General features: G+C 51.6%; 1 pseudogene; it reads right to left on the minus strand.

Annotated features, from left to right (window-relative positions):
• Positions 1–10,291: 10,291 nt before the first annotated feature.
• Positions 10,292–10,803, minus strand: LOC120404030 (annotated as a pseudogene).

A 10,803-nucleotide genomic window follows, 5' to 3' on the forward strand; every position in this document is an offset into this window, starting at 1 on the left:
TTTTCCAAATACCATATTTGTGTGGCACTTGGTTATGATGTTATGTCTGTCTTGGAAAACTCGTCAGCATGGTCTCTGGGCCTATCAGATATATTTTACACATCCCCCAAGTTATATCTCCAGTGAGTGTTTATGTATGCAAGGTGACAGTAAATGATTTCTGCTTCTGACTACAAACCCATCTACTAGAAAGAGGGATTGGGGAAAAAAGGCATTTTGACAGGGTGGGCATGAGAGGAAATAACATACTGACATTAACATCGATGGCAACTTTATTATATCTGCCCAAAGCATAAGAACTAAAAAGAACAAAAGTTATTCTAAAGCACGAAATACATATAAATATCTATCTAATTAAACAGCATACACATTGCCCAATTCAGTATTAAGTATGATCATTAGAAAATTTAAATAAGTGCAGTGGGACACAAATTAAAGAGCAGTGAGTGAGGGAAATGCAATGGCTAGAGATCACCCAATAGCTATAAATAGGGGCCCTACCAAATTCACAGCTGTGAAAAACACATCACGGATGGTGAAATCTGGTCTTTTGTGTACTTTTACTCTATCCAATCCAGATTTCATGGGGGAGTCCAGCGTTTCTCAAACTGGGGGTCCCAACCAAAATGCGGTTCTGGGGAGTTGCAAGGCTGTTGTAGGGGGGGTCGCACTAGTGCCATCTTTACTTCTGCATTGCTTTCAAAGCTGGGCACTGGAGAGCAGTGGATGCTGGATGGACGCCTAGCTCTAAAGGCAGTGCCACATTAAGCAGCAGAGCAGAAGTAACTGGGGCAATACCATATCGTGACACCCTTATTTCTGGACTGCTGCAGACTGGACTCCCAGAGCTGGACTCCCAGCCAGCAGCCGCAGAGCTTCCTGCAGCTGGGGGAGGTTCCCGAAGGTGGGTCTGACACGGGAGCGGTACCTGCAAGGGAAGAGGAAGTCCCATCCCTCACCACGCTGGCCAGAACCAGCAGATGGAGCTTGGCGTAAGGTAGGAGCCCTCGGCCAGGGCACCTCCAGCCCTGCCCCTCCTCGGCTCCAGCCCAGCGCCCCGGCACTCGGGAGTTAAAGGCACTTTGGGACGCTGTGGGGGGAACTACGGAAAATCCCCCCCACAACCACAGTACTCTGGGTGGTCGCCCATCCATAAGGCCAGCCCTGCTCCTCCCCAACAGATTGCGCCCAGCCAGCAGCTGCTGCTCTCTGGCCACCCAGCTCTGAAGGCAGCGCCACCACCAGCAACAGCGCAGAAGCAAGAGTGACAAGAGCATGAGCCCACTACAATCGCTTTGTTACCTCCCCCATAGCCTCCTTTTGCATTGGGACCCCCACAGTTACACCACCATGAAATTTCAAATTTAAGTATCTGAAACCATGAAATTTATGATTTTTTAAAATTCTATGACTGTGAAATTGACCAAAATTGACAGTGAATTTGGTAGGGCCCTGGCTATAAGAAAGGAAACAGATATGGAGTCCCAGTCCCACTCCACAGGCATATGGCTGAAGTTTATATTTCAAATGTTTTCTCTCTTTTGGCCACCTTCTCTGTATCTTTAATTGAAGGATAAAACGTGTTTTAATGGGAGGTGCCAAGAGTAACTTGAAATGAAACTGCTGGGCCACAGTCACCTATGTAATGTTGTAACAGTGTACAAAGATATCGGTAACATCATCTCCCTTCTGGGCCAAAGACACCACAGAGTTACCCACACAACAGATGTTTAGCCATTTATCTCATGCTTGGCTAAAGTTCAAGGAAAGGAACTGGGCGGGGTCGGAACTTCCTATTGTTTCTGGTGTGAAGAGTGAAAGACACCACAACTGGTGACAAGGCTGGGAGCCTCACCCAGAGATGCGGTGGGACAGAGAGCGACTATTATGCAAGTGAAAGTTAAATGACAACTGCACCTCTTTCAGATTTGACAGAGATGCTAGTGCTTATGGTTTGGGGGCAGTATTGGCACAAGCACAAAGGATTTGAGAGGATGGTGGTTTTGTTCAGCAAAAGTCTAGTTCTTCTGAGAGGGCACCACATGGAAGAAACTCCTGCAGTGGTTAAATCTAGAGAACATTTTCATCAGTATTTCTATGGGAGGAATTTTTGGTCAGGACAGACCATGCTTCCCTGCAATGGCTCTTTAGATTCAGGAATCCTGACAAACAGCTTGCCATGTGGTTGGGAAAACTGCAGTGCTGTGATTTCCCATTCATGCACAAGCCTGGCCATAAGCATAGCAATGCAGATGCCTTGTGTACATGGCCTTGTTGGAGAGACTAAACGCAAACATTCCCTTAGCAGAAGAGCAAACAATTGTTAGCTCACAGGGATGTGTGTACTAGGGAGTAGATGGTTGCCTCCTCTCATCCAATAATTTTCAGAATTGCACAAGTTCCTTGTTCATCCACTGGAATAATGGAAGTGGGGTTGCAGAAATGGATGCCAAAGCAACTAGAAACTTCCCAAAGAAAGGACCCTGATGTCAGAATAATGTGTGACTGAAAAATCAATTTGCAAATAGAGCCACCCTGGAATGTAGTGGACCCTCACTATACCACTGTAAAAGCTTTCTGATTTGGAGGTGAAAGATGGAATATTGTATAGGTGATGGGAGAAGCCAGAAGGTGATGGGTACAGGTATCATATGGTTGCACCAAGTACATGGACAAAGGAGGAATTTTCATTGGACAAGTAGCATTTCTATTGGGCAATGTTGTGGTCCATGGCCGTCCGGCTCTGCCTCACTCCATCAAACAGCCAAGTCATAGGGGCTTGTGAGTCTTTGGCCTAGACTCCTGGCTAGGCAGACAACAAGTAACGGTCTATAGCTCAGGCCCTTTGAGTGGGACAGAATCAGAAACAGTCTTCAGTCTAGCATCCCGGCTAGGGCAGGCAGTGACCACAGTCTGGGGTTCTGCCCCTCAGGGTGGGGCCACGTAATAAATAGTCTTTAGTCCAGGCCTCCTGGCTGGGCTGATGACCTGGACAGTCTCTTGGATCCTCCAGGTGGGGCACAGCAGGGAGCAGGCTATAGCCCAAAGCCTCCAGGCTAGGGCCAACAGCAAACGAGACAATATGGAGGGCTCACTACCTTCAAGCTGGGTCAAGCCACAGGTAAGGTGCAGGCCTTCCAGCCTAGTGAGTAGGCCACCACCTCAGGGGTGGGGTTGACAGCAAGGGGTAGGGGCATCTGAGCCCATCCTACTCCACTGGGTTCCAGCCCAGGGCCCTAACAGTGGCGGATGATCCCGCCACTGGGTCAGTGGGGATCCTTCTGAAACATCTCTCAGCAATATAACGGGATTAATGTCTGAGTTCCCTGGGCTACTTCCTACCACCCTTCCTTGATGTGGCTCCATAGGTCCTCAGTCTCCTCGGGGTAGATAGCAGATAGCACTCCCAGCAATACCTCACAGCAGTCAGTTTCCTTCGGGGTCAGGGTGCTGCACAGCTCAATCCCTGATCCGGAGCTCCACAGCGAGGCAGAGACATCTGCCTCCTTCCCTGGCTCCAGCCCACCACTGTTCCCACCCGGGGTTCCGCCCATTCCACCCCTCCCCCACTACAGCTCCTCAACCCCTTTTGCTCCTTTCTGCCCCCCACCCCCACCCCTCAACTGTGGCCCCAGGACAGAAACTCTGTCAGCAGGGAGTGAGAGCACCTCCAGTTCCAGAGCCACGGGGGGCAGGGGTCCAGGTGCTGGGGCTTCCCCCGTTACCCCCTGCACTTCTGTTGGGGACCAGGGTCGGGGTGCTGGGGCTTCTCCCACCCCACCCGCCTGGCGGTTCTGTCAGAGAGCGGGGTTGGGCCCAGGGGCTTCCCCCGCCGCTCCACAGCTTCTGCCAGGGACACATGGGGGTTGCTGGGGCTTCCCCCGCCCAGGGGCTTCTGCCGGGGACAGTGTCAGGAGCTGCTGGTGGGGAGGGGGAGCTTCCCCCATCCCATGGCTTCTGCCAGGGCTGGGGTCAGGCCTGGGCCACTGTTGGGGGAGCTTTTCTGTTGGGGACGGGGTCAGGGGCCGCGGGTGGGGGGGGGGGCGGTTCCACCTCCCCAGCATGGTCCTAGAGCCTGGGTAGGGTTGCCAAGTGCCCAGTTGCCAGAAAGCCCGGTCGAAAAGGGACCCTGGTGGCTCCAGTCAGCACTGCTGACCGAGCCGTTAAAAGTCTGGTTGGCAGCACAGCGGAGCTAAGACAGGCTCCCTGCCTGCCCTGGCTCCACGCAGCTCCCGGAAGCAGCAGCATGTCCCCCCTCCAGCTCCTATGCATAGGGGCAGCCAGGGGGCTCCACACGCTGCCCCTACCCCAAGTGCCAGTTCCACAGCTCCCATTGGCTTGCCCATCGCAGAGCCCCTCCCATACTCCAAATCTCTCAGCCCAAAGCCCCTCCTGCACACCTTATCCCTGGCTGCACACCAGAGCCCACATCCCCAGTCTGAGCCCTCATCCCCCCCCCCTACACTCCAGCCCCCTGCCCCAACCTGGAGCCCCCTCCCTCACCCTGAACCCCTCATTTCTGGCCCCAACCCAGAACCCACACCCCCAGTCCAGAGCCCTTCTGCCTTCCCATACCCCAACCCCCTGCCTCAGCCTGGAGCCCCATCCCATACTCCAAACCCCTCAGCCCCATCCCCCAGCCCAGATCCCCCTCCTTCACTCCAAACCCCTCATCCCTGGCCCCACCCCAGAGCCCACACCCCAAGCCGGAGCCCTCACCCCTTCCTACACCCCAACCCCCAGAGCCAGCCCAGTGAAAATGAGTGAGTGAGTGAGGGTGGGGAAAGCGCGCAACAGGGGGAGTGGGCGACAGAGTGAGTTGGGGGTGGGAAGGCTCAGAGAAGGGCAGGGCCTCAGAGGAGAAGCAGGGCAGGGGGTGTTCGGTTTTGTGCAAGTAGAAAGTTGGCAACCCTGGGCCCGGGTCCTGAGTCAGACTGATTTGTGTGTGGACGGGAAAGGGGGCTCGGGCTCAAATCTGAGTCAGACGCTGGGCTTAGCGTAGACCAGGGGTCTCCAACGCGGTACCCGATTTTCGGCGGCATTTCGGCAGCGACGCCTCTGGATGACGCTGCTTGTCGGCGGCGACGCCTATTGACGTTGCCGCTTGGCAGCATTTCGGTGGATGCTCGTCCGCCGCCATGGTCCTCCGTTTCTCGTCGTCTGGCGCCCGCCAGACGAAAAAGGTTGGGGACCACTGGCGTAGACGTACCCTGCCACAGCCAGGATGTCCATCGGGAACCATGTTTCAGACTTGAGGGAGCAAATCCTAACCTCCTGCATCGGTGCCATGGTCTCAGTCTCATCCCTGAGTTCACAGCAGCACCTGGTGGTGGCTTTCCATGTCATGTGCTCTAAGCAGCTACAGCTCCTAGTGGTATTTCCTGCCTGTGTTTAACCTCCCTGGGTGCCTTTGTGGTATTTCCCTTTTCTTACTGGTGTCAGGGGCCCTTTACAAGGCAAGAGCATCTGTGAACACCATTGAGAGGCTATTTGCTCCCTTTTGCAGCTCATTAAAAATGCTGTTCAACCAGAATGGGCCTAAACCTCTGGGGTGCCACCCCCTACAAGGCCATTTACCACCCTGCCGTCATATGGGGACAGGGCTTGCCAGGCTGAATCAGATCACATCCAGCCCAGTAACCTGGCTCCCCGCAGCATCAGCTGCTTCAGCAGAAGGTCTCTAAACCTCTGCAGTGAGCAGTCATGGGATAATCTGCCTGACTCCAGGCTAAGGGTTTCTTTCCAGACCCCAGCCTGTTAGAGGTCAGCTCATTCTCTGAAGCATGAGGATTTATAGCCTTAATAAAACTCTTGGTTTCTTAACCTCCCCTGCCACTCGCAATTCTCTCCTTGTCCCTACGACTGTCCTGTTCTGTTTGGAATCTGGCTAAGCGCTGGGCCCCAGGCGGCGGTGAGTCCCACAGATTATTATTGCTGCATGTGTGGAAAAGCATTCCTTTTCTGTATTGCTTTGCTTTGTTTTGAATTTGATTTGATAGCAGCCTTCAACTACCTGAAGGGGGGTTCCAAAGTGGATGGAGCTTGGCTGTTTTCAGTGGTGGCAGATGACTGAACAAGGAGCAATGGTCTCAAGTTGCAGTGGGGGAGGTCGAGGTTGGATATTAGGGGAAAATTATTTCACTAGGAGGGTGGTGAAGCACTGGAATGCGTTGCCTAGGAAGGTGGTGGAATCACCTCCCTTAGAGGTTTTTAAGGCCCGGCTTGACAAATCACAGAATCATAGACTGTCAGGGTTGGAAGGGACCTCAGGAGTTCATCTAATCCAACCCTCTGCTCAAAGTAGGACCAATCCCCAACTAAATCACAAAGCCCTGGCTGAGATGATTTAGTTGGGGCTGGTCCTGCTTTGAGCTGGGGTTTGGACTAGATGACCTCCTGAGGTCTCTTCCAACCCTAATCTTCTATGATTCTTCTATGAATCTCTTGGGTTTGGCTAGAGCATATCTTCTGGAGAGGCACTCACAAGTTGGAGCATCCACTACTTCCCTTGGAAGTTTGTCCCAAGGTTAATCACCCTCACTGTTAAAAAATTGGGCCATCATTTAATTCAAATGTGTTTGGCTTGAGCTGCCAGCCACTGGGTCTTGTTATGCCTTTCTCTGAAATTAATACACCGTGCGGTCTCACTGTTTTTGTAGTCCACCATCCCTCTGTGTTCTCTTGCTGTCTCTTAATTGAGTGTCAGCTCTTTGGGGAAGAGATTGTTTTTGTTGTGTGCTTGCACAGTGCCTAGCGCAATGGAGTCCTGGTCCAGGCTTGGCACTACGATCATACAAATTATTACGACTATATAATGATGCTGATGCTGATGCTAGAATCCCAGCCTCATTGTCTTATCAGTTGTTCAGATTAAATACCTTATGTGAAGAAGAGATTCAAGCCTTTTGCCTCGGTGTGATAATGAGTGCACTATCTCCAAGGGTTTGACCAATGTGAGAAAACAACCATGTCACAAAACCATGATTTGAGCTGTGTGAATAACTCAGTCTGATTTTTTTGGACCACTGGCCAAATTGAAAAATCAAGGGGGAAAAATCATTTGGGGTGAACCAAAATGAATATTTTTCAAAGTAACAGAAAAGTCTAAAAACCTTAGCTTCAGGTCAAAAGAGACATTGTGTTTGACGGCCAACAACATGTTTCACGTGGGGAGTTTTTTTAGAACTCTTTTCAAAAATTAAAATTGAAGTAGAAGTCGAAACACAAAGTTGTTTCAAATTGAAAAATCAAAATGTTTCCTTTCAAAAATGTTCTGATTTGTTTCTGGGTTGGGGAGGGAGGGAATGTTTTGACCAAAACAGTTTGGCAAATTCAATATGAAATCATGAAATTAATCTGCATTTTTTAATTGAAACAAAAATTGAAAATGTTTTCCCTGCTCTAGCTACGATTTTGACACAGACCACAGCTATCAACATCCTCTGTTCCCATCATCTTCACCCATCTGTCTTCCCGGATTGTGACCCCCCCTCCAAGAGTGACGAGAAGATGAGGAGGAATGAATGAATAATGCTGGCCAACTTCTTAACCACGCCTTTGTTTGTCTAGGACAATTCAAAAATAGACGTGCAAGAAGGGGGGGGGAAGGGGATGGATGGAGAACTGCAGGATATTAAGTGCCTGCCCTTTGGGATGTCTGCATGTAAAAGGTGATCACGAAGCAGCCTGATTGCAGTACTCATGGCATCCACTTAGATCAGCCCCCATTATGGGCTGTGGGCCAAATCCTTAACCCTCAAAGTTGCATGGCTCAGCCCCACTTCACAAAGCCTCTTATCCCTGGCTTCTCTGTGCTCCCTCACTTTGCTCTGTCCGTGCCTCAGTTTGCCCACTTGTAAAGTGGGTGAGGATAATGCTCCCAACATCCATAGGCACCTTTGAGATTCACTGAGGGATAGTATTATGGGGCAGGGCACACAACATTACAGAAGTCCAATGTGAATTAACAAAAATAGCAAACTCTAAATCTTTAGGAGCAATCTGCTAAGCATTCTTCTCGCTGAACAGAATCCCTCGCAAACTGAATACAGTAATACAGTCAAAGTAAAACAGTCTGATGCAATGGCCACAACAACTTACAACAACCCAAGGAGTATGGAGGAAGAGAGGGACATATTTGAGCTATCTTTAAAAATGTCCAATAATCGGCTACTTAAGCAACCATTTTGTTGGTAACCCCCAGGCAAGACACAGAGAGGCTGACCTAGTCAATCAGACTGCAGGAAATTTGCCTGTCACATCTCTCCGCTAAAGAACTGAACATAACTAGGCTGCTTGACCGGCATGCTAGTGGAAACCTGTGGCGGGGTGATGACTCACCGGTGTGGCGCCTCCTGCTGGTCATCCTGGGAATTAGCTCTTTCAGTCCAGAATGCCCTCTGCAGACCAGTGTCTCACCTGCCGCTGGCTTCCATGTCCCTCCCAGACCCCGGTGCCCCTCTACATCAGGGTCCTGTCCCCAGCAGCAACCCAGGGGAACCCCCAACCCTCTATCCCCACCTCACCTCAGTGGCTACTGCCAGTCACCATTGAGCCCCTGCTCCCTGGGGCAGACTGCAGTCTGTAAACCACTCATCATCGGCAAGGGGGGTTGGACCAGCTGCCTCTGCCTACTCCCAGTCTACACTTCCATAGCCACACTACCTTTCCTGGCCTTTAGCAAGGCCTGCAGGTTTTTCCAGGCTGGAGCTCCCCAGCTCCTCTGGCCTTCCCCCAGCCCTGCTGCACTCTAGATACCCTGCTCAGCTCCCTGCAGCCAGGTCCATCTTTCTCTTTCAGCTCCTGGCTCACAGCCCTTTTATAGGGCCAGCTGTGGCCTAATTGGGGCATGGCCCAAACGTGGCTGCTTCCCCCAATCAGCCTTTTCTTCTCGGCTTTCAGCCCCAGCCCTCTCCAAGGACCTTTAACCCTTTCACAGGAGCAGGGTTACTGCCCCGCTACAAATCCATTGACTTATTTCCCAGACAGAGCATCACGCGTTTATCAGCAATCAGCCTTGGCATTCCCTTTCCCATGGATCACTTCCATATCATAATCCTGGAGCACCAAACTCCATCTTGGCATCGTGGTATTTGCCCCATTCATTTGATGTGGCCAAGAGAGTGGGGAGCGGTCAGCATCCACAGTGAAATGTCCTCCAAAAAGGTAGGGCTGTCATTGGCTGAGAGCCCCCCCACGGCCAAACATTCATTTCCCCCATCTCTCTTTTCGCTATACCTTTTCCGAAAGGGCATAAGACTTCACTCTACAATACTTAATTCAACTGCTGTGTTCTGGGAGGGGCTCTATTATAGGGGGGAGGGATAGCTCAGTGGTTTGAGCAGTGGCCTGCTAAATCCAGGGTTGTGAGTTCAATGCTTGAGGGGCCCATTTAGGGAACTGGGGCAAAAATCTATCAGGGGATTGGTCCTGCTTTGAGCAGGAGGTTGGACTAAATGAGGTCCCTTCCAACCCTGATATTCTAGATATCTACCATAAGTAGCATATTTGGTCCTCATCACCATAGTATCTAAGCATCTCCCAACACCCCACATGAGGTGAGGAAGTACTTTTTCACATGTGGGGAATTCAGATACAATAAAGCTAAGTGACTCACTAAAGACCACACTGGGACACTGTGGTGGGAGCAGGAAATTGTATCCAGGTCCCCTAGGCCACCACCCTAACCTCAGGCCCATCCTACCTGCCTGCTTTCACACTACTCTTCCAGACTGTTAAGTAACAGCAGACAATTCTGATGCAAGTGTCATAAGTCCCATTTATACCAGCCACCCTTGGAAGTGGGACCTGGCTTTGCCTCTATCCAGCCATAGACAGAGAACACCCTTATGTACTTCCAGGACAGAATCACCACCACCCCCCATGATTATGGCCTTAGCCATGGTTCCCTGACCTCCTTGCTCCTCAGGCAGTAGATCAGGGATTCAGCATGGGGGTCACCACTGTGTAGAATATGGAAACCATTTTGTCCTGCTCTGGGGAGTGGGTGGACCTGGGCCACATGTGCATGAAGATGGCCATCCCGTAGAACAGGGCCATGGCCATCAGATGGGAGGCACAGGTGGAGAAGGCCGTCCACTAGCCCTGGAGGGAGCAGATCCTCAGGACAGCAGTGACGCATACATAGGTGGCCAGGATAAAGGAGAAGGGGATGAGCAGGGTGAAGACGTCCCCACTGAAGATAACAGTCCCATTGTAGCTGGTGTCGGCACAGGCCAGCTGCATCACCGCCAGCATCTCGCAGAAGAAGGGGGTCTATCTGGTTGGGGCCTCAGAAAGGCACCGACAGGCTGAAGATAGGCACGACGGAGAGCAACAAGACAACCAACCATGAGCAAGCCACCAAGGCGATGCAGGCCCTGAGGCTCATGACCTCCATGTAGTGCAATGGGAGGCACACCACCATGTAGCAATCGTAGGCCATGACAGCCAGCAAGAGGCACTCATTAATCCCGCAGGACAACGCCATGTACATGTGCCCCTTGCAGCCAATGTAGGAGATGGCCCTGTGCCAGACATCAGGCTGTGCAGCATGCCAGGCATAGCAGATGTCCAGGAAGGAGAGGCTGCTGAGGAAGAAGTACTTATGGGTGTGGAGGTGCAAATCGAGACGGATCAGCCCAATGATCACCATGTTGCCAGGTGGGTGACCAGGTAGGAAGCAAGGAACAGAGCCAGGAGCATGGCCTGCACCATGGGCCAGCTGGAAAGGCCCAGCAGGATGAACTCGGTCACGAGTGTTTCGTTCCCCTTTCTCATGCTGCCAGTGGCCCACTGCCTGTG

The sequence above is a fragment of the Mauremys reevesii genome, linkage group 4 (assembly GCF_016161935.1).
Source record: "Mauremys reevesii isolate NIE-2019 linkage group 4, ASM1616193v1, whole genome shotgun sequence".
Lineage (NCBI taxonomy): Eukaryota > Metazoa > Chordata > Testudines > Geoemydidae > Mauremys > Mauremys reevesii.